The sequence below is a fragment of the Harpia harpyja genome, chromosome 10, assembly GCF_026419915.1.
Source record: "Harpia harpyja isolate bHarHar1 chromosome 10, bHarHar1 primary haplotype, whole genome shotgun sequence".
NCBI classification, from domain to species: domain Eukaryota; kingdom Metazoa; phylum Chordata; class Aves; order Accipitriformes; family Accipitridae; genus Harpia; species Harpia harpyja.
The window spans coordinates 23,442,972-23,450,300 of NC_068949.1; positions in this window are offsets into that span (position 1 = coordinate 23,442,972).

The following is a 7,329-nucleotide window of genomic DNA, read 5'->3' on the forward strand; positions in this document are numbered from 1 at the left end:
CAAATGTAACTGGTTAATAATTCCAGCCAGCTGGCCAAGTTAGAGGCAAATCTAAATTTCTCCTGAGCCTGGTGTGTTGGGCTGAATCTCCACTTATTAATGACACACACAGCAAGCACCTTGGGCAGAACTGCTGGGACTTCATTTCCATGAATGCCCAGGCTTGTCTACTGGAAAACATGTTGCTTCTTTTGGCTCTGTAGTTCTGTTCCTGGAGAACAGAGGATCAGCTGTGGGTAGCCTGATTTGATATTCACTTGTCTTTAGCAATTAGGGTGCAGAGAAAAGCAATGCAGGAAAATACTGAGATGGAGAGAGAGCACAGTTTGAATTTTCTTTGCTGCTTCTGCTAGTTCCCTTCTTTACTGCACTCCTACTTCTCCTTTTTTACCCTTGTCAACCTACCAAATCACTGTCACTGGAAGAGGCAGTAAGCTCAGGTGCTGGCCCAGAGCTTATGCTAAATATCTGAGTATTTTGAGTCTGAAGAAAAATGAGAGAATTTTACAAAAATCAGCTCCCTTGTGTATCACATAGGAGATGATTTTGTCCTGACCGTACCTTAAGGTTAATTTAAGCTCTACAGTAAAAAGGTTAAGAGCACTGGTAAACAGCTAGCACCATTACAAAAGCTTTTAATATTGATTGGGTTGTATTCTGTTACCTTCACAGCCAGCAGTGCCTTTCATTGAATGAGGTGCTGGCTGGATCAGTAGGGATGGCTCTGGCCTAAACTAAACTTGTTATACAAAGTACCATTGATGGTCTTCTGTAGTGGAGGAACAGAGCCTGGGTTCTCCTGCTACACACAATCCAGTGATCACTGAGCATAATCTTTGTGTCCCATGGCCCAGTTTGGCACATATGCCACAAATCACAGCATGCAAGTTTTGCTTCCATTTTGCCTGAGTGTAAGTGGCAGTACAGGGTACAAAGGGCTGGAGATGCTTATGTGCAGGTGAGGATGCATGTTTTGTTGATTGCATGCTGTAACTGCCAGTAATTTTCTTAGGACTTGGGTAAGCATAGCTGAGCCCTAAGTTTTTCCCCTGCAGTGTTGTATTTAGCAGGTCCTGAATTCCACAAAATTGCTTGGACCAGGGTCAGCAATTGTTCAAGGTAGATGGGCAAGGTTATACTTTCTTTTATGCATGAGAGTTTAAATAGGTCAGCAGATCAGTGACAACTGGGAGCAGCTGCTACTTGGGTGACTGCTAAACAGCTGATCACTCCCAGCTTGTGTTGGTGAGGCAGTGCTTTCCAGCTCCTGCTGAGGTCTCCAGTCAGTAGAAGACAGCAGTGGGAGCTATGCCTCTCACAGAATTCTCCCTTAAGATGCTGTAGATCTCAAATCCTGGTAAACTGTGATCCTATCAGGTACTACTTTTTTCTGGTTTAAATGAGGGATCACCAGCCTACAGCATATCTCTTATCTCTAACAGCCAGACAGGACAGTTCTTCAGTCTCCAGCAAGGAAGCCAAATTATGCATTTGCTTTTCCTAGCCATTTGAGAAAATTTTCTAGCAGTTTGTCTTGTAGCCTGTGCTGTTCTCTGTGTACGCTTAGCAGGTTACGTGCTTTCACTGGATTAATACACACATTGTTGTTACAAGGGCCTCTTGCTAGCCCTTAACTTCTTCTGCCCTGCAGACTTGCTCCTACTGGCAGATTAAGTTCCTATCTAGAGCTCTTAAATGGCCTGTATACATCTTTACAAGTAGTCTTGCTCAGTCTCTGGTGACAGTCTGAACTCCTTCATGCCATACAGATTCAGCTGTACGTGCTTCCTGAGTCCTTATGCAGTTGCACTAAGCTGCCTGGCAGGTTGTAGGGGCTGCTGGCAGCAGTATTTCATTCTGTGGTGACACTGGTTCCTGTAGCTTTCAGCTGGGGAGGACTGAGCTGCAGAGTTCAGGCTCAGGTCTGAGGCATCCAAGGGGATCCAGGTGTTGGGAGTTTTGGGGCAAGCTAGGGCTCATCTCTGATAACAGGGAGGGTGCTGTAAAACTATCCTAACCAGAACCTGGGCAGCTGTTTTGTAACAAAGCAGAAGCTCAGCCCAGCAGGGTGAGGATGCTGGATGAATGAGTTTGTATTCATTCACAGTACTGGGTGGAACTCTAGCAGGAGCGTGTTATTTTGGCTGAGTTTTGTTTTGCAATTCAAACCCAGAACTCAGAGGGAACTCAGCTAAAAGCTCAAGCATGATATAGGTTTGCTTGCCTTCCTCCTCCATCTGCAGAATCAAGTAAGCTCAATCGCTTTTGCTTAGCATCTCCTAGATCTATGAAAAGTACCTCCTTTTCTAAACTGCATGTCACAGCACCTCTTCGACCTCTTCTTGTGGCTGGAAAGTCTAGCCCCATGGCATATTGGGGTGGCATAAAAGAACTAGTATGGCTGTGTGACATATATCAAAACACAAAAACCATACGGATTGTGCAGCAAACTTCACAGAGTAGCTTGTAACTGGAACAACCTACTCCCTCCAGTGAAAGAATTTTTTTATGACTTTGGTAGCAAAACAGACATGATGAGAGTAGGCTTGTCCAGTGGCTACTAGAACAGTGGTCCAGAATATCCTAGGACTGGCGTGTGCCTCTGTTATGCCAAAGACTTCCTTTGTTGTGCAAATTGTTTTGTCCCTTTTGCTATTTCCTTCAGCTGTTATGGTGATGTTGTCTTTCGTGAAGACGTGGGTATTATGGGAGAAAAATACACCAGTGATTGTGCAGAAGCAGTTGCCAGGAAAATTGCAATGCATAGTACACTATTACTGTGGGTTGATGGTAAACCAGCAACACTTCATAAAGCTATTTATCCTGCACTCAGGGTTGACTTTGGAAGCAACCAAGCTATGTGGCAGTGCAGCTGTGCAAAGCTTGCTGCCTAGCTCTTCCTTCACCTAAGCGGAATAGAAAATTCTGTGAAAATTCAGTTTACCATCCAAGTGGTTGTTTGTAGCAGAAACTCCTCCCTCCTTGCCAAGCTGTTTGAAGGTTGTCTAAGCTGGTTCCTGTGCAAAGACTAGAAGTGTTTCAGACCCAATCCTTGACCTGAACTTTCCTATCTAAGTTTGGACCTGAGCCAGCCCGCAGATCCTTCCCTACTTTGCCTTTCCCTAGGTGCCATTCTTTCATTCACTAGCTGTTATTTTTTACAGTATGGTTTCTACTCTCTCAACGTTTTAATCATGGTCATTTTTATTACCTGAAGACAAACTATCGGAGGCTTATTTATAAACACCTGCTACACTGCAGGCAGGGCTTCCAACTGACACACTCTCATATGGTCCAGGTTCCACAACAGAGTTGAAGGATATCAAGGAGGTTATCTCTGGGTGGTGAGGGAGGTCTCCTGTTGCGTCCTGTTGTATCAACAAGTATGTTTCAAGTAATTGGAGCTGGTGGTGACTGCACCGCTTACTTTGGACAATGTTGTTGGCTTTCCTGGTTTGTTTTTGAGAACAACATGGAGGGGGTTGTGTTTGGTTTTTTGGTTTTTGGTGGTTTGGTTTTTTGTTGGTTTTTTTTTTTTTTTTTCAGAGAGGACAGTAGGTTATGACCATTCAAAACATACTGCTTTCCATCATCCTTTCTTCTGACTGTTGATATGTCTGAAATAACCCTCTTCCTCTTCCACCCAAACCAAATACACGTGACTTTTAAAGTACCTGGAGTCTAAACCTAGATCCAGACCTGAATTTTGTAAATAGCCTCTGATATCTCCTGGGGTAAATGAAACCAAAACCTCAGGTACAAGCTCCCCAGCATTTGTCTTTTGGGACATGGTAGTAAATGTGGGCTCAGGGGACCCTTTGTTTACTCTAGAACTACCAGTGGCATGTTAACACTGAGGTATGGGATTGGGCTTAAATGAAGTAAGATAGAGCATCATTTTCGAACCTCTTCTGGCCCCTTAGCCAATATACCAAGTCAGAACTGTGCCTATATTGGCTAACAATGAAATGATTCATTTGGTGGGAGGTAAGTATTGGGATGCTAAAAGGTGTATTGGGAAGGAAAAGGGAAAGCTTGTGTTGCTGACAGAACCTCAGTCAGCATTTCACAGTGCATCAGTATGGGTTTGTGTGTGTAGGTATTTGGAGACCTTTGTTCTGTCTTTCACTAACATTTTACTGAAAGAATCTAAAGTTAGAGTAAGTGTTGACCCACACAGTGACCTTTGCTCTATGCCCTTCTGCAATCAGCAACTCTTGCCATCTCTGTTGCTTTCTAGGTCTTATTTGAATGCCGAGATGCTCGCCTTGCAGTAATTTTCAGTACCTTTTTTCAATCTGTGAATTTGGCAGCAGATCAATGCCTGTACATGCATATTTTAGGAATCAAAATCCAGAGACAGGCTGCAGACGGACACTCTAGAGTGTCAGTCACAGAAGCCAGCAGTGCTTGGTGCAGTCGTTGCTGTGGTCTGGTGACAAGGGACAGTACCAAGAGACTTGAGGGTCTCCTTCAGATTATTTCCACTATTAAGCTACCACTTGGTCTTGCATGAACCAACCTCCAAGGTCTGATTTCAGGAAGTCTTGGTCCTAGTTGTTTGTTCTGTAGACATTCACTATGGAAGGAAGAGTGAACTGACAAATGGTTATGGGACTGGTGCTACAGCCAGGGGTTTGGCTACTTAGACTGTGGGACTCGCTTTGAGAAACCTAGTCTACTGGGGGCTGACGGGGTCCATCTGTCAGAGAAGGGGAAGAGCATCTTTGGTCATAGGCTTGCCAAACTGGTGAAGAGGGCTTTAAACAAGTTGCCAAGGGAGGGGAACCTTAATCCATCCCACTCCTACCAGGTTGATGCCAGTGCCAGCAACGGATACCCAGAGCCTGGAGAAGAATCACAGGTCAGCAGGAGAGTACCTGAAGAAGAGCAGCACAAAGGAATTCCAGCCACTCCAGGCAGTAAGTCAGCTTCATCAGGGGCCCAACTTAAATGCCTCCATGCAAATGCACATACTGTGGGGAATAAACAAGAGGAGTTAGAGGTGTGTGCATGCTTGCAGGGCTATGATCTTATTGGCATCATGGAGATGTGGTGGGAAGGCTTCTATGACTGGAGTGTTGGGAGGATACAGGCTCTTTAGGAAGGGCAGGCAGGGAAGATGAGGAGGGGGTGTCACCCTCTGTCGTGGTTTAACCCCAGCCAGCAGCTAAGCACCATGCAGCTGCTCACTCCCCTCCCCCCCCAGTGGGATGGGGGAGAAAATCAGGAAAAGAAGTAAAACTCGTGGGTTGAGATACGAATGGTTTAATAGAACAGAAAAGAAGAAACTAATAACGATAATGATAATAAAATGACAACAGCAATAATGAAAGGATTGGAATGTACAAATGATGCGCAGTGCAATTGCTCACCACCCGCCAATCGACACCCAGCTAGTCCCTGAGTGTCGATCCCCCACCCCCACTCCCCCCAGTTTATACACTAGATGGGACGTCCCATGGTATGGAATACCCCGTTGGCCAGTTTGGGTCAGGTGCCCTGGCTGTGTCCTGTGCCAACTTCTTGTGCCCCTCCAGCTTTCTCACTGGCTGGGCATGAGAAGCTGAAAAATCCTTGACTTTAGACTAAACACTACTTAGGAACAACTGGAAACATCAGTGTTATCAACATTCTTTGCATACTGAACTCAAAACATAGCACTGTACCCGCTACTAGGAAGACAGTTAACTCTATCCCAGCTGAAACCAGGACACCCTCTTATGTCAGTGACCAGCTGGAGTGCATGGAGCTCCACCTGGGGATGGATGAGGAGCTGACTGACAGCCTGTGGGTCAGGATTAAAGCAAGGGCAGGGACAGGTGACATTATAGTTGGGGTCTGCTACAGGCCACCTGACCAGGAAGGCTGAGCAGATGAGGCCCTCTATAGACAGATAGGAGCAGCCTCACAAGCCCCTGTCCTCATGGAGGACTGCAACCACCTCGATACCTGTTGGAGGGGCAACACAGCAGGGCATAAGCAATCCAGGAGGTTCCTGGAATGTGTTGATGATAACTTCCTTCTCCAAGTGATAGAGGAGCCAATGAGGAGCGGTGCTATGCTGGACCCTGTTCTCACCAGCAAGAAGGGGCTGGTGGGTAATGTGAAGCTCAAGGGCAGCCTTGGCTGCAGTGACCATGAAATGGTGGAGTTCAAGATCCTTAGGGCAGCGACGAGGGCACACAGCAAGCTTGCTACCCTGGACTTCAGGAGAGCAGACTTTGGCCTCTTCAAGGATCTGCTTGGTATGGTACCAGGGGATACAGCTGTGGAGGGAAGAGGGGTCCAAGAAAGTTGGTTAATATTCAAGGATCACCTCCTCCAAGCTCAGGAGTGATGCATTCCAACAAAGAGGAAGCCAGGCAAAAATGCCAGGACTCCTACGTAGATGAAGTTGCTCCTGAACAAACTCAAAACACAAAAAGGAAGCCTACAGAGGGTGGAAGCAAGGACAGGTAGCCTGGGAGGAATACAGAGAAATTGTCTGAGCAGCCAGGGATCAGGTTAGGAAAGCTAAAGCCCTGCTAGAATTAAATCTGGCCAGGGATGTCGAGGGCAACAAGAAAAGCTTCTGTAGGTACATCGGTGATAAAAGGAAGACTAGGGAAAATGTGGGCCCTCTCTGGAAGGAAATGGGAGACCTGGTTACCTGGGACATGGAGAAGGCTGAGGTACTCCATGACTTTTCTGCCGCAGTCTTCACCGCCAAGCGCTCCAGCCACACTGCCCGAGTCGCAGAAGGCAAAGGCAGGGACTGGGAGAATGAAGAACTGCCCATTGTAGGAGATCATCAGGTTTGAGACCACCTAAGGAACCTGAAGATGCACAAGTCCATGGGACCTGATGAGATGCACCCGTGGGTCCTGAGGGAACTGGCAAATGAAGTTGCTAAGGCACTATCTGTCATATTTGAGAAGTCGTAGCAATCCGGGGAGGTTCCCACTGACTGGAAGAGGGGAACAACCCCCATTTTTAAAAAGGGAAAAAAGGAAGACCTGGGGAACTACAGGCCAGTCAGTCTCACCTCTGTGCCAGGCAAGATGATGGAGCGGATCCTCCTGGAAACGATGCTAAGGCACATGGAAAACAAGGAGGTAATTGGTGCCAGCCAACATGGCTTCACTAAGGGCAAATTGTGCCTGACAGATTTGGTGGCCTTTTACGATGGGCTTACAGCGTTGGTGGTTAAGGGAAGAGCAACTGACTTCATCTACCTGGACTTGTGCAAAGCATTTGACACTGTCCTGCATGACATCCTTATCTCTAAATTGGAGAGACATGGATTTGACAGATGGACCACTCAGATAAGGAATTGGCTGGATGGTT